Source organism: Medicago sativa, chromosome 6 (assembly GCF_051527215.1).
Source record: "Medicago sativa cultivar Bolivia chromosome 6, Bolivia_mono, whole genome shotgun sequence".
NCBI lineage: Eukaryota > Viridiplantae > Streptophyta > Magnoliopsida > Fabales > Fabaceae > Medicago > Medicago sativa.
In genome coordinates this window covers 56,790,622-56,814,745 of record NC_140754.1, presented here as the reverse complement: position 1 = coordinate 56,814,745, position 24,124 = coordinate 56,790,622, and the positions used below count along the sequence as shown (strand labels likewise).

The 24,124-nt window shown below is 33.4% G+C and overlaps 1 long non-coding RNA gene across 1 annotated transcript; it reads right to left on the bottom strand.

Annotated features, from left to right (window-relative positions):
- Positions 1 to 7,797: 7,797 nt before the first annotated feature.
- On the bottom strand, positions 7,798 to 9,433 carry LOC146915833 (uncharacterized). Its single transcript, XR_015013588.1, has 2 exons — positions 8,585 to 9,433; positions 7,798 to 7,964 (listed from the first exon to the last, which is right to left on the bottom strand). It is a non-coding gene; the product is annotated as an uncharacterized LOC146915833 (long non-coding RNA).
- Between the last annotated feature and the right edge of the window lie 14,691 nt (positions 9,434 to 24,124).

Genomic DNA, 24,124 nt, shown 5'->3' with positions numbered 1-24,124 from the left:
AACAATTCATCATGCATCTTTGTAAGAACATAAATAATCATGCACAACATATTTTCATGTCAAACCAAGGCTATTGGAAAGATATTACAATTATCAACAACTTTCATGTTTACAACAAAGATCAATTCAAAACAGAAACATATGAACAAAAAGCAAAAACATGAAACAGAGAATGTTGTCACCGTACAATTTTGGTAAGACCTCCTTGGAGTATTTTCATCATAACTCAAAAACTAAAAATCATATTCACGTCAAACCAAAGCCACAGGAAAGCTAACAAAATTATCTAAAACTTTCATGTTTACGCCTAAGACCAATTCTGTACCGATCAATATCAGTTTTCATTTTAAATTCGGAAAAGTTGTGTTGAAAGTCCATAAAAATTCACTGTGACCTACGTGCAGTAATTTGACCATAACTCAAGTTCTATAAATCCTTTTGAAGTCAAACCAACGGCATTAGAAATATAACATCCATACCTATAACTTTCGTGTTTACACCTAAAGACAATTCAAAACTGAAATGTGTGAAAAAGATGCAAAAACATGAAACAGAGAATGCTGTCAGAGATAGCTCTCGGGAAAACTCCATTTTTCATCCCAAAATCCCAATTTTGAATCCCCTAAGCCCAAATTTGGTCCCAAAGTTTGTTTAAACGTTTCTAAACATATATTCACTTCAAGTTCTATTATTATGATTACCCATTGCATCAATCATTAACAAAAACATATCATAACAATAACAACAACAAGCAGCCATGAATTCATCAACAACAACATTATATTTCATCAATTTTGAGTGAAACCTAATTTCTCTAATCATCAAAATCAAACAACAACAACCATTAATTCTCAATTCTTCACTTAAACCCTAATTCTCGATCTCTAAAAAACTCTTCCTACAACTCGTTAAATCTAATCTTTAGAATCATACACATAATAAGATTGAATGTTAGTCTCACCCTTACCTTAGAATTTTCGATGCAGCCTCTTCTCTCTTCTCTTCTCTTCTCTTCTCTCTAAACCTTGTTTTCTCCAAAAACTGATCGTACGTTGTATGTCTTTCTAAACCTAACTTCTCTTATTTATAACCCCTCGTCTAATTTTTCTTACACTTTCCTCATAATCTTATTTATTTCTAAATTAAATATATATCTCTCCCACTTAATAATATTAATATACCAAATAACACATAATAGCATATTTCATCAAAATATATATGTATATAATATTTTAACACCAAATAACAAATATACCTCTTCACTGAATAACAAATATATTTCTACACCAGATAACATATATATTTCCACACAAAATAACGAATATATTTCTACACTAAATAACATATATATTTCTACACAAAATAACAAATATATTTCTACACCAAATAACATATATATTTCTACACAAAATAACAAGTATATCTCTACATCAAATAACAAATATATTTCTACACAAAATAACAAATATATCTCTACATCAAAAAACAAATATATTTCTACACAAAATAACCCCACAACTTAATATTTATTTTATTTTCGAATCTTATTTTATTAAACAATAAAATAAGTCACAACGTCTCATAAATTTCTCTAAAATCATATAAATCACATAAATCTTATAAATCATACTAATCATATAAATATATTCTAAAACTCATTAAAATAATTAAATAATAGAAACAGGCGTTACACTAAGCACCTCAACGTCCTCCGATAGTTGGCGATAGACTGGTACAGATGCCCAAAAAGATAACAACCCTCTACTGCTTGAAGCAGCGATCCTTTTGGCGATAAAGATTTGGAGTTCCAAGGGAAATACATCCATAACGTAAAACTGGTACATTTTTCTCTACAAGAAAGGAGAAAATGTAAAGGAAACGCGGGTTTGATAAAAAGATAGTAAGAGAATCCATCTTTTTATATTGACAAACCCAGATGATGAAGGGATTTTACCGTTTCTTCCTTTCATAAGTTGTCACATGTATAAATGAAGGTAAAATGCTTTGAGATAGTGGACAATTAATGGTTTCGGGAGATGTAAAATCTCGGAAATCTTGGGAAGAAAGGAGTAATGATGACGGGCGTAGGGAGTCGCGAAGGGGTGCACTTGAAGAAGTTCAACCAACGACAAATGGCCCCCTAGGGCCATAAATAGACTTCTAGGCGGTTTGTAAGTGAAAAGACGTGTTCCGCAAGATCTTGAAGAAAGTGGGTTTTTTGAAGGAACATGAAAAGATCGTGTCCAAAGATAATGATGACCATGACGACATGAGAGCAAAGGAGAAAAGTGTTTTCCAAAATGCCAATTCTCTCCTCTTTCGAGTCGTATCGTCGAAAATGACATTTGTGGGGGGCATTTTGTTAGCCTGTAAATTCAACAGGCTCATTTAATATGGTCAACATTTGTTTGACCTTTAATTTTGCAGGAATCAAAGGCTTTCTAATCTCAAGTTGAGGATTTCGATAAGAAAGCATGCTAGCACGCGTGACTTGAAGTTTGATAGAACAAAGCTAAAGGAAGATCGCATCGAAGACAAGTAATGCAGGCGGGAAAGCGCGATTTCAAACTTGGAAACAGTTTCCTTAGTGGAAATGTGGGGCAAACGGTTGCCCAAGATGGAGGAAGTGTTGTTCATGGGGTTAGTGGTTCAACAGTTAGTTATTTTAGTATAAATAAGTGTTTCCTTGCCGGAAAATGGGTTGCAAATCAATTATAGAATTCTACAATACACAAACTACCGGCGTCTAGGGAAAAGAGTTATATAGAATGTATGTAAACTGATTTGTAGACCACCTTTATTTTAATGCAATACATTTTACCTTTCCTTTAAGTTTACGTGCTTAAAGCCTTTTTCTTTACTTTTTACTTTTTAATCATTTTGTTTGCAATCTAAAACCCGTTGAGAGATAATGTCTTTTGTTTACATACCTGTCCTGCTCTCTAAGTAACCTGAGTGCATCTCGTGGTCTTTTTTCTGCTAAAAACCCTTTTTTCGATCAAAACCTTTGCACAACATGCTCCTGAGATCTCTAGTTCGGTCTCGCTTGTAATAATCAGAACTAGCCCGTAGTTTGCCAAAAACATAGACAAACACCTATACAGAAATCGTTGAATGTAACCGCTAATAACTACCCTAGAGTAATAACTATCGTAGTTTGCCAAAGACTTCTCTTTGATATCTTGATTGCTTGTCGAAGACGTTGTCAAACAAAAAGATCGTTAAAGATGGACAGAATGCCATCCTTGTCGAAACCTTCGTTGGCCAACACCCTCAGCATGATCAAAAAATACGTGGCTTCATCTGATTCTGCAAAGTAGGCTCGGCTTAACACGAAGCGAATCATTGGTAAGCTAGGATGGGGTTGATGGAACATTTCAGCAGCTTTAACAATGCAGAAAAAGACATAATCGCTAAGGGTGAGTTGTCGCATGAACTTCCTCTGTCCCACGTTAGGTGAAAGGATGGTGAGAAGATGCAAACAATCGACAGACACAACTCTAAGCACCTCAACGTCCTCCGATAGTTGGCGATAGAGTGGTACAGATGCCCTAAAAGATAACAACCCTCTACTGCTTGAAGCAGCGATCCTTTTGGCGATATAGATTTGGAGTTCCAAGGGAAATACCTCCATAGCATAAAACTGGTACGTTTTTCTCTACAAGAAAGGAGAAAATGTGAAGGAAAAGCGGGTTTGATAAAAAGTAAGTAAGAGAAACAAGCTTTTTATAATGACAAACCCGGATGATGAAAGATTTTTCCGTTTCTTCCTTTCATAAGTTGCCACGTGTATAAAAGAAGGTAACACGCTTTGAGATAGTGGACAATTAATGGTTTCGAGAGATGTAAAATCTCGGAAATCTTGGGAAGAAAGGAGCAATGATGACGTGAGTAGGAAGTCGCAAAGGGGTGCACTTGAAGAAGTTCAACCAACGACAAATGGCGCCCTAGGGCCATAAATAGACTTCTAGGAAGTTTTTAAGTGAAAAGACGTGTTCTGCAAGATCTTGAAGAAAGTGGGTTTTTTGAAGGAACATGAAAAGATCGTGTCCAAAGACAATGATGACCATGACGTCATGAGAGCAAAGGAGAAAATTGTTTTCAAAAAATGCCAATTCTCTCCGCTTTCGAGTCGTATCGTCGAAAATGACATTTGTAAGGCGCATTTTGTTAGCTTGTAAATTCAATAGGCTTATTTAATATGGTCAACATTTGTTTGACCTTTAACTTTGCAGGAATCGAAGGCTTTCTCATCTCAAGTTGAGGATTTCGACAAGATAGCAAGCTAGCACGCGTGACTTGAAGTTTGATAGAACAAAGTTGAAGGAAGATCGAGTCGAAGACAAGCAATGAAGGCGGGAAAGTGTGATTTCAAACTTGGAAACGGTTTCCTTAGTGGAAACGTGGGGAAAACGGTTGCCCAAGATGGAGGAAGTGTTGTTCATGGGATTAGTTCACCAGTTAGTTATTTTAGTATAAATAAGTGTTTCCAAGCCGGAAAATGGGTCGCAAATCATTTATAGAATTCTTCAACACACATACTCAGAACCCGCTCCGGCAAGTAGCCCAACATCCTGGTTTTGTCGGCCATGATCCATCCAGAGTACCAGCATACATCCTGAAAAGGCATCAGGTCTCGTCGATGCTCATACGACCTCCAGATTGATATGAGCATGCTCCATCAAATCAATCCTGAGTCTAAAGTGTCCAACATCAGAAAATCCTCTGGGAGGTTTACATCTACCCACAAACGGGTCTGCATGATCGTAATCTTCATAAGGCTTTCTCGGAACAAGCTTCCTAAAGTTAGCAAAAACCCATCCCTGCAAACAGAAAAAGGCAAATTAATACCAGCACACAAGTATCATACAAACAACTATACATTTACGATTCACTAAAAAATAAGAAAAAAAATATTACCATAAGCAAGGTCATGTAACCTCTAACGGTTCCATCCTACCCCATGACCACTCACCTAGCTCATCCAAATCCTGAAGCGCAAACAGCCACAACAAATTAACGGTTTTGCTGTTCTTATCGGCAAAAAGGATGTAGCCAAGCAAGAGCAACAAAAACGCCTTAACGCATGCGGTTCTAACAACACTCTGCTCCACCTCCTCCGCCTCTGTGTCAGGATCCACCAGTTGATTACACCTATTGAACAACTCCTCATAACACCTTTTCAAGGCTGTGTAACTGACATGAGCACCACTATGTTTTACCACCTGACCTACCACATCCTGATCTGTAAAACATAGCTCATCTTGCAACAGCTCTACCACATCCTTCTTATACTTGGCTGGGTTTTGATGATAACAAACTCACATCACAAAAGAAGAAAAACCATGGAGGCTCAAGTTGAAGAATGAAGAAATGGGACTTGGGCTTCATAGTTGTATTTTTGTAAGTATGGTCCTTATTTTTTGATTTATTATTCTTAACTTATGGAACAACTTAGAATGCTCAGAAAATAATTCCTAACATTTTTCTAAGTCTCCATATGATGCAATGTTAATACTCATGAAAACAAATCACACACTCACAAATAATTTTTGAAATGTGATTTTGCCTTAAATAATTTTTGTATGAAAATGTTTTTGATTAGAAAAATCATATAACCAATTATGCCACAAATAATTTTGTTTCAACACATTTATCTTTGTAGGCATGATTATGTATACATGCTTTAACGTTCAGCATATATTTTGAAATTCATTTAGCATGTATACATACTTTAACCTTAAGCACATTTCGGCTAGTTTCATTTTTTTTTTAAAACGGCTAGTTTATTTTTAAAATGCATTTCATACTATTTTTTATGAATATGTACAATTTTAAATATGTGTCTATTCATTGGTAACCATTTTTCAAAAAAGAGTATTGCTTCATAAACATCTTTTTAGCCTCTATAAATTCAATTGAGAATCAAAGCAATTTACACAACAACTTTCATTATCTCAATTGACATTTTCAATATCACTTGCTTTTAAACTTTCATTCAAATTGTTTGGAAAACTTTGCATACACTTTAACATTTATTAAAAAGTTTTCTGAGCACAAGTCCATTTGTTAGAGTGATATTGATAAAGATATACAGCCATAAATTTGTTATTTTTCAATTACTTTGGTGTAAAGTTTCTTGCCATTGTTGGTGAGAATTATTGTTAAAGATAGTGGGGTGCTATCTTGTGATTGTCGTAAAAGGTTCTTTGATTCGGGAAGATTCAAAGTCCACCAAAAGTGTTTGGTGTTTGTGTTGTAATCAAGAGAGAGGGTTTCTTTCTTGTGTTTATGTTAGAAAGATTGTTAGGGGGTCTTGGGGTGAGATTGCTTGTAACAAAGATTCTAACATAGTGAATTCCTTCGTGGGGTGTGAAGGGAGTGGACTGACCCTAAGGTTTAGAGGGGAACCACTATAAACTCTCTTGTGTCTTTTCTTCTTGCCTTACTCTTTTATTTTTCCGCATTCATACATTCATCATTATTTACCGAAAAAATTATCAAGAACGCTAACTCTAAAAAATTAACCAATATTCCTAGAAACCTAATTCACCCCCCTCTTAGGTTACAATCTGAACTTACAAATGAGCCTTCCAGTGATGGGGGTGTGTAGAAGACACGCCACATCATCTAGTGTAACGGTCATCTCCTCAACAGGCAGATGGAAGCTGCTGGTCTCCTTATGTCATCTCTCTGACAAGGCACAAACGAGCACGTGAGAGATGTCTTCGTACCCAGTCTTAAGGAGGGAGGGGGGGGGGGGGGGGGGGGGGGGGTAAGACCGAAATCATTCACCGCGTCCTAGAACCACACTCATTTTCTTCTACCGACAACAGAAATGTCAGTTATTATCCTGTGCGAGACACCTGTCATCTTATGGTCCATTTGAAACTGAAATACAAAAGAAAACAAACAAATAAGTAAATTTTCTAATTAAAGTAAACAACATATCATTAAAAAATGTGACGTATTCTAAAAAACACCGTTAAAAAAATAATAAGTAAAATAAACATGAAATATTCTAACATAAACATGAAATAAGTAAAACAATTGTATTGTTGATTGCGTGATTTGATGATAATTCGGTTGAGATTGGTGAAATTCGGAAAAATGGGGAGAAAAATCGTATTTTGGATGGTTTGAAAGTGAATGGCTTATGTGTTTCTGTTGTTGTATTATCTGAGTTAAGTCATGCAAGAACATAAGTATCGTAAGTTAACTCACGCAAGGGCAATTACGTCTTTTCAGTTGGGAAGGAACAAAAAACAGTTGTGTAAGGAGCATAATTCAGGAAAAAAAATGCAATTACTTGCCGTTTGTAGAAGAAAATAAATAATGAATGGAATGATTTGGCAAATCCAGTATATACAGTAGTGATATGTAATAGAAATAGTAATGGGTGGAAATATTAGCAACAAAAGGAACTAAAACTAGGTCAGCTAGCCAAAAAAACGGAGAGAAGAAAATTGAGATGGTCGCGAGAGTGAGAAGAGTGGAGAGTCGCGACGGTTTCTGGCCTGACCAGAGACTGTCTCGCCGGTACGTTACGCCGGAGGTGAGGAACAACGGGGGGATAGGGGTCCAAGCTGGGTGCTACCAAATGGGTGGGATATGGGAGATTGGTCCTTGGTGATGCCGCGACGTAGGAAAGTGCAGGTACAGGTTCATGTGGATTGATGTAACGCCCCGAATTTTGATCCAAACATTACTTGAAATATTCATTTTCTTTAGAAAATAGGAGCTATTATTTTTTTTTTTAATAAACTATTGTAATGAAACTAATAGAAATACAAACTATTAAAATAAGTTAATAGAAAATTAATCTTTATAATTTGTTATTTCTCACAGAAGAAAATAATACACTTCAAAAATATATTAAATTACATATACAATTTAATAAACCCATTTTTATCCCCGCGTACGCATAAACCACACATCACTTCACATATTGCATTCTTTGGAACCTACAACATTTATTTAATGTAAGGGTCAATTTCCTTATCCAAATTGGGACATGCCAAACGGAAGGTAAATGTCATAAAACAATTAATAGAACAATTTACCATAAAAAGAAATTAAATAAAATTTATATATTAATTCTTTTAACACAAATGAATGCTTTTTATGCATGAAAATGCAGACTCATGATCCGGATAAATTCAGCCACGGAGGCAAAGTTCACAATTCAGCCACAAAGGCAAAGTTCAGCCACAGAGGCACAATTCATCCATAGAGGCAAAGTTCAGCCACAAAGGCACAATTCAGCCACAGAGTCACCTACCATGCATACTACATGATGCATGTCTCAAAAATATGATGTATGTCTTCAAAATCAACTAACAATGTTTTATTATGCTAGAGTACTTGAATCAAAACTAATACATTCACAATCAATCCCACACATAAATCACATAACATCGTAAACACGTTCAATAAACATTTGATTTTTTTTTTTTTTTGATAAAGCTTAGATGACATTTTAATTTGTTAAAGGTGATTTCCTCTTTATTGGTTAAATATTCTATTACTTATTTCATAACATAAACTTATTCCTAGCACGAACGTATGGGGAAAAAGCCCTTACCTTAAACACAATTTCTTTCCATCCAAGACATCCTTGAGATTGATTCCGAACCGAACACAAGAGTAAATCGTCGAGCTACTTAAGAGCTAACTAAAGAGGATAGGGGATGGATCCATATAATATTTATGGGCAAGGTTATCTTGATAATTATGGGGCGTGAGCTTTTTAAAGTAAAAGGGAGGGTGGCTACATTTACAAAGAAGTAATGGGTATGATAATTGCGAGACTTAGAAATACTGATCAATAGTGAGAATAATGGATATTCATGGACCTTTATTTGAAATTAGTGGTAACGACTATACTACAAATTTAAGGACGAATAATACAGTTTAAATATCAATTATTGTGGGCAAGTCAATAGGGGTGGTACAAGATCAACACAAATCACGTTTGTGTTAATGCTGATGAACTCTAATGGAAAGTCCTAAAATAGGTTTTAAACTTGGTCAAAAACGTTACATGAGTAGTGGAACCTTAGAAAACAAATCATTTTCTTGTTTTGCTACAAGGGTTCATTCTCGTAAGTAATGATCTAGGAAGCTGTCCAAACATTCATTGGTTTGCTAACAAGAATTGATCCAATTAATGAAAATTACTTAAAATGCCTTACAAATTGGTCAAAGTAAAAATAGTTTATAACATAATTAATTTGGCTAAATTAAGTAAATAAAATAAAATAGAAGACTGTATAAATTTATTAAAATAGTAGATTTAACAAAAATTCTGTTCATTAATTTAATCGAAGGTGTCAAAAAGGTCGTCTATGTTATGTAAAAATAAAATAAATTATCCTTTGAATAAATTAAGAAAATTACTAAAAAAATAATGCATATAAAATACTGGGATGTTACATTATTACCCCCTTAAAAATAGTTTCGTCCTCGAAACTTGGTGATCAAAAGATTAAGGTAGAATTTCTCATAAAATAAAATCATAAATGATTGAAACCACTTACTCTATTTTTTTTTAATAAAAATTAAATCACAAAATTCCAACATATAGGTAAAAAGTAAATAAAAATTGAAACAATCATTTCTTCCGTCCATCTAAAAATAGCTTCCTTCTCGAAAACTGACAATAGAAAAGATTAATGCAAAGTTTAGAAAAAAATATTTTTCGTGAAACAACTCAAATTTTGTTTTTAAATTCATAGTTGAAAACTATTTTAAAAGATGAAAATTAATGCAATGTAATCGCTGACTTAAAGAAGGACAGATATGAAATTTTAAGAACATAATTAGTAACAAAAATCTAGTGTTAATGAAATAAATACTGCAATTCGGCTGCGCACTTTGATTTCAAATCTTTCCAAGACAAAAAATAAAATAAAATAAAATAAACATGGAGGACACAACCATCCATTTAATATATAGTTCACAAAAAAAATACTTTAATATCAAGTTTTAAAAAAAATAGTAGCATAAAAAAATTGGAACAAAATAATTGATAGAAACTATAACCAAATAATATCGAGGAGGAAAATACAAATCTCACCATTAATTAATCCAGACAAAATTATAGTATAACAAAATACTCCTTAAATACGAGAGGAAAAAATAAAATCTAAAACAGTTTGTATTAAAATCGATAAATTAACAGCTCACGAGAGGTCAAAATTTTAGAATTCTCTATCAAGGTACACTTTTAAATCAAATTACCCACTACCTATTTCCTTCGAAATTCAACAGGCAAACAGGTTGTGGTTTACGGTGATAGGAATAATGCACATGGTGTATGTGTGGGAGGTGTACGTAATGGCAGGAATGATGTGAATCATGTATCAGGAAGCAAGCAACAGAATATGGAACAAGGATTTCGTAGGTTTGTCACTTTCTATATAACAAACTTTCCTGAACGTGCTTCGACTGTGTTTTTGAGGAAAGGTTTCGAGGTGTGTGGGATTCTGGATGAAGTGTTTGTGGCAACTTGTAACGCCCTAAACCTCGAAAGCAATAATCATGCGATTTTAAATAATAAATATCCAAAAAAAAAGGTTTAGACGTCACGTCGTCGTTCGTTTCAAGACATACAAATATTCAGTTTCAAAAAAAAACATCGCAGCGAAAAATTTCAACAATCAACATAAAAATCTCAAAGACAATACAGTCATCCTCAAGTACATCTAGTAACCGTCTCAAAGGCCATAACAAGGCTCAAAACACAAGAAATATCTCAACAGTCATATAAAAATTTCAACATAAAGCAACGACAAAAGTAAGACTCGATATCCTAATCAGAGCCCGACACTACTAAACTCCAAAGCAGATAAAGAAGGAAGCTTCCGCTCAAGCAAGCTAAGCAACTAATCCTGCACACCGTCTACCCATTCATAAGAATAAGGCAGGCGGTCAACCAAACGACCCATGGGGGTTAGACATCATTCAAATCAATTAAAGCATAATCAAATGTAAATAAACGACATAACCAATTTCAGATGATCAACGACGTCTAATCACATTGTTCGCAAAGATTCATCGTCATTTATTCAACCTTAATCATACAAGTGTGCTATATCATAACAAGTGTACTTTCACACCTTCATATATCATCAAATTTCACTAAGTATGCAATCACCAAAATTTCATCAATGTACATATTTCACCAAGGTTCACCAAGCACATATCAAACATAGCACATTTAAACATTAATGAATGTATGTAATGCGCCTAGACACGACTTTATATGCATGTGGTACCTAATCATCGTCAAGGTCGTCACCTCAAAACATCGCCTCTTGATACGAAATTGTATCATAAACATCGCCTCTAAACATCGCCTCTGGACACTTATGAATGCATGAATATATGACACCTTAATGCATACGTTCATACAATAATTTACCAACATGAACACCGACACCTTTCATACATGCAACCACCATCAGTATCATCACCAAATTGCATGTAAGAATTCACCTTTCATTACAAATCACCAACTCCAAAATCATCATCAATAACATTCATCTCATAGAAGCAACAAGGTTCCAAATTCACATTTCACATATAACGGACATCTAACAACATCATGATATTCATCACATTAAACACCCAAACAACATTAATTCATCATCTTAATCATCATGAACACAGTCAACTTAAAATCACTATGAAAATTATAATATACTCTTATAAGTTCAACAAGTCAAATATAAGAATATTATAATTCAAAGTAGGCATGGCGTATCTTTACTAAGGTTCGAATAAGACCAGAAATAAAACAATTTTAGGCACTCTAGAAACTAAGCACTGTATGGATGCCCAATGGGTTCCTATATCATATAAACTCAAATTTATATATATGTACTATTGGATTAATTATTTAATTAATTAATTATGGATTGACAATAATCAATTATTATAAGTTGATGTCATAATATAAATTATGGTCTATTGTGTTAAGCACTAATTATATGATGAATTTGAGTGATTGGGCTTTTGTTACTAAATGGACCGTGATGGGTTGGACCATTTAGATAAGCCCAATGAGAGGTCCCTGCCCTCAGCCGTTTAGCTATTTAAACGTCATCCCATTAGACGGTTAATTATTCTGAAGATTGGTGAGAAAACCTAGAGCTAGACGGAATGAGGGTAGTTACCCCTCTCATAGTTGTCAGCGTTGTCTACGGTTATCCTTGATCAACCTAATTCAAAGGTACACAATCTCTTGTCCTTTTTTGTTATTGATGATATGCTATAATTTGTATCTAGTGATCTATGGTTAAACACTAAAACTTTCATCAATTGGTATCAGAGCCAAGTAGATACAATTTATGGCTATTATTATTTGAATCGTAGCTTTGATCATTCTTGTGATTGTTTAGTCTTATCATATAATCAAAGTTATTGTTAACTTAAGTAATCATACGATGAATCTAAATACTGATCGGCTATCATATGCATAAATTGATTCATAGATTGTTAAACATCATAGTCTACCCAAAACAGTATATTGATGGTAAATATAATTTTGCTTTGTTGTTGTTTACATCGTAATATTTATATCCTACAACAACATGAATGATCTCAATTGATTTATTTTGCCGTAAGCAATTTTGTTGTGTGAAATTATATGAACAGTGCATCCTTAATTCAATATCGCTTACGAATTTCAATCGAGATTTGTCAAGAGCCCTAATTTCTCAACCTCTGATTGACTTAATAATTCTCAAAATTGATATGTGGCGTCCCTTTGTCTCTCAATCGCGATCAAAATGGCTTTTGAACCGTTAAATTCCGCTACATAAATCACCATAACACATCGGGTTGAACACGGGTCGAAAACGACCCGTTTATTTTCTTTCCGGGCGAAGAAGTACCAGCTTTTTGTTTTATTTTAAATAAATAAAAAAAAAAAAAAAGAGGAAAGGAATTTAAACCCAGACCTGTGTCAGGCGTGTGGGAGAACGTGTGATCAAAATATCCCAAAATTGTTTTATAATATAATGCCAGATAATTATTACTTATTATTTTCATCAATTTGGCATTAATCTTGGAACTATTTTGACAACTATAAATATTTAAGTGTTATTATTTGGGGATAAATTGTTTTTTTAAGAATATCATATTTTCTTGTATGAAGATTCCTTACTCTTTTTCACACTTATGGAAAATCTCATTCTCCCTAACTTGAGATTAATGTGTCAATGAGGAATTTTACATCCCTAATTAATTAGTAAATATTATATTATTTTGGGATATAAATATAATTTATCTTGTACCCAAAATATTCGGAAGTTTTGATTTATTTTATACCCTTAAAATTTGGGATTTAAATTACTTTTGAGATCTCTAAATATTTGATGTATACTAATATGAGAATCTTATGTTCTTTTGAATCATGAATTCTTTAGATTTGAGTCTAAAATATAACACTTATGTAAATTTATTCTTTTTAAAGTGTTATAATTGTGAAAAATTCTTATACTCGGACTTATATTTTTGCATCAAATATTCTATATTAATATATAGTTTGAGATTTGTTGATACCCTCAAAATTATTTGTCGTGTCAAGAATAACTTGACTATTATACTATTCTTGATTTATGGGTTTCAAAATTTTGTCAAATCTTAAAAGGATCGTTGAGAATAATTTCTCTTCAAATCATATATTCTCAATATTTGAGCCTAAACTATTTTGAAAATTCACTCTTACATTAGTAACACTAACTATTTAATCAATTGAAATGTTACTATTGTGAATTTCTAGAAGGTTCAATTTATTAATTCTAATGTCAAATATATTGAATATAATATATTCTTTAATTCATATTGTTTTAGCATAAAGATCCAAAATTTACTAGTTGATAATTTTTTGGCGACATATTTAAACTAAGACACTTGTCTTTGATTCTTGTCACAAATTGTTTTGAAGGGTCCTCATAATATTTTGTTTTCAAAATGAGTATAGTGAGTTGTATATATATGTCATTTATATTAATTGAATATCATATTGACATATTTCTCTTTAATATACATTATGCTTTCTGCTATACTCTCTAATCTAGACCCATAATTTATTACTCTAAATTTTGTGATAAATACTATTAGTGTGCCTTGTCGCAATTAAATATTTGGATCACAATTATGTTAAACTATGTATTTTTGTATATAGTAAATAATGCATTATTGCATTTTTTATGCTAAAATTATAACGATGAATTAAAATTTGTAAGCCTCTTTGTTGTTTATCTGTTAACTATTATCAAAACAACTTATTAAGAATGGAGGCAATTTTTGAAATATGTATCATCCTTACATCTGAATTCTTATATAAATCATATTGATTTATAATTAGAGTCTCACATATGCTTATTTATAATTGCTTATTCTCTATTGATGAATATTTTTGAGATGACTATATTATAAGATATTCTCGTTAAGTCATCAAAATTCAGTGGCTCTAAGTATAAGGATGAATGTCACACTCTGCGAGGTAAGTTGTTATTTAATTATTTTATCCTCTTGTGACTTATTGCTTATTATTGCACATATGAAGAAATTTAGTTCTTCTTCTCTTTTGTTGTGCAATTATGATATCTTATATAAAAGTGAAATCCTTTTTCGGAATATTCTAAACAGAACTATGTTGTTATATACTATTTTCTTACTATAATGCTCCATTTTGTATTTGTGTTTTTTCTAATTTATAGTGGGAGTATTGAAAAATTTTATTCTAAGAGTTCTTTTCTGGATAAATTAGAAAACTATTTGACACACTTCTATTCCAAATAACAACTTTTGTTATTATACTACTTCATATAAAAGAAATTCTAAAGTCATATTTATGATGTGCTAATTTAAAATATTGTTAAGCACATTTTTCTATCATTTGAATATGACCGAAGTTGAGTAAATTTAAGTATAATTGTTTATGCATGATATTATTGTATCATATTCTCTTAAGCATAAACATTATTTCTTTGTATAATTGTAATCTCACCTATCGTGGGTACAATTATGCAAATTTTGTTAAATAGATTAGTATTATATTGGTAACAGTCATACTCTATCGGTGTGTTGTTATTAATATAATTGTTATTATTCAATGTACCTAAAATGTTTATACTTATGTCAATTATAATTAGAATACTCTATCAATGTTTAAATTTTGTAAGACATAAGAATGATACATTGTGATGATATAGTTCTTACTTATTATCGTTAAGATCCTTGAATGAGATTAATATAAGTAAGTTACTTTGTTAAAAGACATGTAGAAAATTGTATAAATTTTGCAATCCAATATTATTACATTTTGAATTAAATTTCTACCTAAATGTGTTTTTATATATATATATATATATATATATATATATATATAAATATATCGGATTGCTACTATCCCTTTGTTATGTGAGTGACGGACATACCCTATCGGTGTGACGTTACTTAACATATCATTTTGTGATAGAGAAATAGTTGAATATTTTATTTAAAATATCTTTCAAACCTTTTTAATTCAACTATCATTGTCTATTCTCTATCAAGTGGGAGAATCATTGCTATGTATTCTGTAACGTGATGGACATACCCTATCGGCATGGCTTTGTGGGTAAGATAGTTTAACTATCATTCTTCAACAAGTGAGAAAAATTCTACATGTCAACTAACTATATCTCATAAACAAATATATTTATTTGTTTTCATATTTTAGATATGAAATAGAGACTTATATTGAGGATATTAATTATCTTATTGCTATTCTTTAATACTTATGGAAGCTTATGACTATTTTCTCTTATATCCTCATTAATAATAAAATATAAGTCTTATGTATTTCCTCTGCTTGTAACCTAATTGTTTCTCAAATTTGTGTAAGTATAATTGTAGCGTTTGAGTTTTGAGTGAGTTATTAAAATTGTGAACAGAGTCTTATATCCTATTTTTAGAGACTCATCTCACTCATATGATGATAAATTTTTTATATAATCATCATACTCTGTCATATAACGGTTACTATGTTTATAAAATTCTGTGGAATTTTAATTGTGAAAAGGAGATCTTGTGTTATAAAATTCTTAAATGAAAATTTACGTTCTCCTTAATTGTAAATGCAGAATATGTGGTTAACTACGAAACACAATTCTTGATAACATCTGCCATTGATAAAATATATATTTATGGGGTTTCATATTATCTTTGAGTTACCACTTGTGTTAATAATTCTGCTATGCTCATGTGCAAAATATGTGGTTGAGTTCATGAAACTCTATTGGCTAAAATTATATAACCACTTATGTTGATGATCTTGCACTAGTAATTAAGTATCCCACTGTTGAATATTACATTATTATAATATTTTGTATCAGTGATCACTAATGAGAATTCCACTTACTCTTGTTTATATATATGTGGGATCAGTGGGAGTGTGTACACAATATTATATATTATGAGCTCAAATGAGAAATCTCACTCTTGTTTATATATATATGTGAGATCAAGAGAAATGTGTACACAATATTATTGTCGTTATCGCCATATACTCTTGTGCACACTATAAAACATGGCATAGCTTAAGAGACTTTAAACTTTAGTCTCATTCTATTATATTGAGATATATGTTAAAATTCTATCGATCTCAATGAGCATCATAATTGGATGCTTAAGTCAATTTTGTTGGAATATGCACAATAACTTCTTGGCATGCAAATATACATTGTGTTTCTGTTTTACCAACATTCCACATTTTTGAGGTCATAAATAGTAAGTACAATGTATAATATCAATACTCCTATCGAGTATGATATTGTGTTCTTGTGGTACTTATAATTTGAGATAATCATAAATGTTCTTTTGTTATTGACATTCTAGTGGCCACATTAATCCACATATTTTTCTTTAAACTACGTGTCTATGTTAATCCAATTTGGGGATTATTGAATTTCCTATTTTGCTTTTATGGATTTTCATAGTCACATTTTTTTTATATAAAACTTGGATTAATTGAATGTCATAGAACATTTATCGACTTTGACTAAATGTAATTACTATCTCTTTATAGACTATCCCTATAAGTAATTACTACTCTTATACCTATGTGGATATATGACTTTTATGTAATTGAAAACTCATTGGCAGAACCACTAACCACATACTTATATATGAGTATTGTAACTCATAATGATTTGATTAAGTCTTTGTTATGGTTAGTGGAAGTTTGTTATAACATTTTTAAAATGCTTGGGCTATTCTTTAGTGACATATTCTTTTTAATTCAAACGTGTCACTATAGATTCATCATTTGTTAGAAAAGTGAGTCTTTGATCTGTATGATTTGTTTTCCCTATCGGATTCAATTTCTGTAGCATTAAAGCTTACTTCTCTTTTGAATGATTAGTGCTTTGACCATACATGTAATTTTAAATTTTTAAATTCTTTATGACAAGTGAATTTTTTTATTTTTTCAGTAATTGAGTATTGTCATCCAAGTGGGAGATTGTTGGATTAATTATTTAATTAATCAATTATGGATTGACAATAATCAATTATTATAAGTTGATGTCATAATATAAATTATGGTCTATTGTGTTAAGCACTAATTATATGATGAATTTGAGTGATTGGGCTTTTGTTACTAAATGGACCGTGATGGGTTGGACCATTTAGATAAGCCCAATGAATGGTCCCTGCCCTCAGCCGTTTAGCTATTTAAACGTCATCCCATTAGACGGATAATTATTCTGAAGATTGGTGAGAAAACCTAGAGCTAGACGGAATGAGGGTAGTTACCCCTCTCATAGTTGTCGGCGTTGTCTACGGTTATCCTTCATCAACCTAATTCAAAGGTACACAATCTCTTGTCCTTTTTTGTTATTGATGATATGCTATAATTTGTATCTAGTGATCTATGGTTAAACACTAAAATGTACTTGTTAACTAGTGGAAGGAAGTTCTTACATAGCAGGGAGCAATAATATTAGCTCATAACTACTATTAAGAAGGTATAAGATTCATATGCCCAAAATTTTTGACTATGCACACAAATATAGCAAAAGAATTCAAAATATGAAAACAAGTACTCTATAAAAAAAAATTGCATATAATTATTCCCTCAAAAAATAGTGTTACGGTTCCAAAAATTTATGGGATATACATGATTTGAATTTAATTCAATTTCTCATTCTCAAAGGTCTCCTGTTAAACAATGTGCATCGATTCACAAAATAAATACATCAAGGATTTACATGTTTATTGAAAATCTCGTAGACATAGCTCATAGTTGTATGACTGGATAAAAGTTCTTTTCACACCAATTTACTTATGACAATGACATGAGCAAGTGAGCAAGGCACCAAGAGAGAATAAAGAAAACAAATATTGTGACAAACATCATAGTAATAATAGCTTTGGCCATGTTTTACAATCAGGAACTTTTAAGAAAGAAAAAGAATGCAGGAATGCTACAGCTACAGTGAAAACAAGCAGCCACATGAATTGAAATAGCATGGCAACATGGATGAATTATTATATATGAGATTAAATATCAATTAATGAGAACTCATGGTAACATCAAATGCAGCGTGGTTATAAAAGGGAAAAAAAAAATAGGTCATACATTTATGTCCATTAAAGATACCTATCTCAATCAAGTAGCCACACCAGTACTCCGCACTCATGGCAATGTGAATGAAAATCATCTAACAGGAAAGAAAAAAAAAAGACTAGCGCAGCAATTGTAGGAATAAAGAAGGAATTGGAATTGAACATAGTAGTCAAAATTAAGTAGCAGCAATGTGAATTTGGCACGACAACAGTGAAGAAAAATTTCAGTGTTCTGTTTTCTCTAGTCACCTAATAACAACTTAATCCATTTAATTCATCCACGTCCAACCAAAAATCACATTTCTCCCAGCTAATTTCATGGATTCTCAACACAAATATTTACCCAACAACATTCATATCATATAGATCATAAATTTATCTTCATTCAACAACAACAATTATGATTTTCAACATTTTAAGCTAAAATCACAAAAGCAACTTATTATGAACCAAGAGCATGAATATGAACATGTTAATTCACCATTTCAACAAAAATTAGTATACACATAAATACCCACTAATTAGGAGTACGAATTTCACAAAACAAAATCATCAATTCATCAATTAATCATAAGCTAAGAAAAGTGATTATGAGAATTAAAATAAGTATCTAACCCCCTTACCTCAAAGCTTTACCAACACTAGCTATGGCTTCACTCTCCCCTTAGCTCTTGAATTTCACCTCTCCTAAGCTCTTGGTCTTCTTTCCTCTAAGCTGTTCTCTTGCTCCCACTTTCTCTCTCTACTTCTCTCTATGTTTATGACAATTTGGGATAATGAGAAAATGACCTAATTTTTCTCTTAAGGGATATCCTTATATACACCACATGTTGGGCTAAATTAGGTTAGAGCTTAATGGGCCTCTAAAACTCATGTCACTAAATTCTCAAAAAGGTACTACACTTATTTAAACCGTTAAAACACCGGATAATTAATATCTCTAAATTATTACAACTAGTTATTTCTATCTTAGTAAAAATAACTATTCTCACAAAAAAATAACCTTCTTAAAAAAACTAATTTACCCTCGCTCACCAAATAACCAAAATACCCCTAAGTCTAAAATGACTAAAATACCCTTCTTAAGCCAGAATCCAATAATCCCGAATAAAATACACACAAATACAAGTAATCACACACAAACACACATAAAAACAAATAAAATAAATCTGACGAAAATCGGGCTGTTACAACTCTCCCCCTCTAAAAAGAATTTTCGCCCTCGAAAATTACCTGAAGGAAACAACTCCGGATACGAAACCTTCATCCTACTCTCCGATTCCCAGGTAGCACTCTCACCAGTTGGTCCAACCCAAATCACCTTCACCAAAATAATATTTTTTCCTCTTAAGCGCTTCACTTCCCAATCTTCAATTCTAACTGGCCAAGGCTCAATAGTCAAATTCTCTTTTACTTCCAAATCATCCACTTGAATCACATGAGACACGTCATACACATACTTCCTCAACTGAGACACATAAAATACATTATGAAGATTCGACAACGACGGCGGTAACGTAATCCGATACGCTACAACTCCAATCTTCTCTATAATCTCAAACGGTCCAACAAAACGAGGTGTCAACTTCCGACACTTCAAAGCACGTCCAACACCGGTTACATGATTCACTCTTAAAAACACATGATCACCAACATGAAACTCAATATCCTTTCTCCTCTTGTCATGATAGCTCTTCTGCCTACTCTGAGATGCTTTCATTTTCTCTTGGATCATCTGCACCTTCTCCGTAGTCTCTTGCACCACTTCCGGTCCTAACAAAACACTTTCTCCTGACTCATACCAACACAACGACGTCCTACACCTCCGTCCATACAAAGCCTGAAACGGTGTCATCTCGATACTAGAGTGAAAACTGTTGTTGTAAGTAAATTCAATCAACGGTAAACATTCAACCCAACTGACACCTTGCTCCAAAACACAAGCTCTCAACAAATCCTCTAAACTCTGAATCGTCCTCTCCGTCTGCCCATCAGTCTGGGGATGATAAGCAGAACTCAACCTCAACTTGGTTCCCAAAGCTTCTTGCAAACTCTCCCAAAACTTAGAAGTAAACCTCGGATCTCTATCTGACACGATGCTAGAAGGAATACCATGCAATCTGACAATCTGCTGAATGTAGATCTCAGCCAACTTCGCCACGGACATACCAGTCTTGATAGGAACGAAATGTGCCGACTTCGTCAAACGATCAACAATCACCCAAATCGAATCAAAATCCTTCACAGTCTTCGGTAACGCTCCGACAAAGTCCATAGAGATACTATCCTATTTCCATTCTGGCACAAACAACGGTTGCATCAAACCCGACGACTTCTGATGTTCAATCTTCGACTTCTGACAAATCAAACAAGCATAAACAAACTCTGCAATTTCCTTTTTCATTCCAGGCCACCAAAAAAAACTTCTTCAAATCCCGATACATCTTCGTCGCTCCTGGATGAATACTCAGACTACTCCTGTGATCTTCTTCCAAAATCCATTCTTAAGCTCAAGTATATCTGGCACACAAACTCGGTAACACCGTTTTCATTCAATCTGAAGTCCCCACCTTTACCTTGATTAACCAACACCACTCGATCCACAAGTTCCAAATCTTCCTTCTGACCATTCTTGATCTCTTCCAAAATATTACTCGTCAGCTTCAACATTCCCAATCTCACACCATCCGGCGTCAACTCACTAACCAAACTCAAATCTCGAAACTGTTCAATCAACTCCAACTCTTTAACCTTCAAAGAAGACATATGTAAAGACTTCCTACTCAAGGCATCTGCCACAAAATTCGCCTTCCCAGGCTGATAACTCAACCGAAAATCAAAATCTTTAAGATATTCCAACCATCTTCTCTACCTCATGTTCAACTCTTTCTGATCAAACAAGTACTTCAAACTCTTGTGGTCACTGAACACTTCAAACTTAGAACCATACAAATAGTGCCTCCAAATCTTCAACACAAACACAACTGCCGCCAATTCCAAATCATAAGTCGGATAATTCTTCTCATGCACTTTCAATTGCCTCGACGCATAAGCCACAACCTGACGATTCTGCATCAACACACCACCAAGACCCATCTTAGAAGCATCACAATACACGACAAACGATTCCTTTGGATTCGGCAAAATCAACATTGGCGTTGAAGTCAACTTCTTCTTCAACTCTTGGAAACTCTTCTCACACTTAGCATCCCAAACATACGCTTCTCCTTTCCGAGTCAACTGCGTCAATGGCAACGCCAACTTAGATAATCCTTCAATAAACCGCCGATAGTAACCTGCCAATCCAAGAAAGCTTCTAATCTCAAAAACAGACTTTGGAGCTTCCCACTGCAATACTGCATCAATCTTCGACGGATCCACCGCTATACCACCTTTCGAAATCACATGACCAATAAAACTCACATCTTGCAACCAAAACTCACACTTCGACAACTTAGCAAACAACTTCTTCTCCTTGAAGACACTCAACACGATCCTTAGATGCTCAGCATGCTCTTCATCCGACTTCGAATACACCAAAATATCGTCTATAAACACCACCACAAATTTGTCCAAATAAGGATGGAAGATCCTATTCATATATTCCATAAAGACACCCGACGCATTAGTCACACCAAATGGCATCACAGAATACTCATAGTGACCATATCTCGTTCGGAACGCAGTTTTAGATATATCTTCCGCCTTCACTCTTATCTGATGATATCCTGATCTCAAATCAATCTTACTGAACACTTCTGCACCAACCAACTGGTCCATTAGATCATCGATCCTCGAGAGTGGATGTAACGCCCGTCTTAATTATTTACTTAATTTAATGAGGATTTATATATTTATTTATATACATATTTATATGATTTAAGAATTTAAATAGTTTGCATGATTTATAGATAAATTATGTGATTTTCTAGAATGACGTGAAGTATATTGATGTTGTGAAGTTGTTATGTTGGTGTGACTTATTTTATTATTAAATAAAATAAGATATGAGAAATAAAATAAAAATATTAAAGATTGGGCTGCGTGGTGAGATGAGCAATTAGTAGTGAGAAGAGTAAAAAGGAGAAATAAATAGACAGACATAAGTTAGGAAAAGTAGTACGTAAGTTTTTGGAGAAAAGTCAGAAAGAGAGAAGAACCAAAGGAGGGCTGCGATTCTGCTATTATCAGGTAAGGGTGAGACTAATTTTCAATATTATTAAGGGTGTAATTCTGTAGAATGAATTTAACATGATTAGGTTAAGTTTTGGTGAGAATTGGGAATTAGGGTTAAGATCGATTTTGATGATTGAACCATGAAAAGATGTTAGAATGATGCAAAATTAGTGTACAGACCTTAGATATTGCCTAGGATGATAATTAGATGCTAATTGGATGAAAGAAACATGAGAATAGGTGAAAAGTTGAGATTTTTAGGTTTCTGGCCGTACTGACATTCATCGCTCGCACCTGCGAGCAAGAACACTCGCAATTGCGAGCTAGGAGCCATCGCTCGCCATTGCGAACAAAACAACTCGCAACTGCGAGTACCCAAACACTCGCCATTGCGAGCAGGATAGCTCGCCATTGCGAGCAGGACCTTAGGAATCCCAGAATGTGCGCTTTGCTCTCCATTGCGAGCAAAGTTACTCGCCACTGCGAGTTAGGCTGTTAGTTGCCCAAAATTGTCCCGATGCGATCCTTTCGCACGTGTAGTCTTGAGATGACCTTAGAAGTAAGTTAGAGAGCTGTTTAGGATGTTTTCATAAGCTCCAGAAGTCTGTTATGGTGACTGAAATTAGAGGTGTTGCTGCATGAATGCTATAATGATGTTTTATGATATTTATATTGATGTAATTAATTCTTTATGTGAATGTTAACACATTCAAGCGTTGTTAATTGTTGTATGTTGCTGCTGTTTTCTGTTGACGACTGTTAGTGTCTTGAGGTCGCATGAGTCGGTCTATGTTGTTGGAATTTTAAGAAGTTGTCCATGATTATGAGTCGTATGAGTTGTACACGTCGTTGTCTAAGTTGTTGGAAGTTGAGTTCATTGCATACTCATTAAAGTTGGGGGCTTTAGGCCCGGCAGCCTTTGTGCTCATTAAAGTTGGGGGCTTTAGGCCCGGCAGCCTTTGTGCTCATTAAAGTTGGGGGCTTTAGGCCCGGCAGCCTTTGTGCTCATTAAAGTTGGGGGCTTTAGGCCCGGCAGCCTTTGTGCTCACACGTTGAAGAGCCTATTATGCTCATTTTGTTGTTGATTGGTACCACATGCATTTGCATATCAAGAGGTTCATGATGTTTAAGTTGTCAAGATGTTGTCGAGTCGATAGAGTTGCATGGTTAAGGATGAGTTGTGCCGTCAAGTTGAGTGTTAAGTTGATTATGATTTGTGATGAAAAATTATGCTAATTGTTAATTGTTGATATGTTATTAATGTTTAAGTTGTTAAATGCATTTTATTGGATTATATTCTTAATGTATTGATTATGAAATCTCA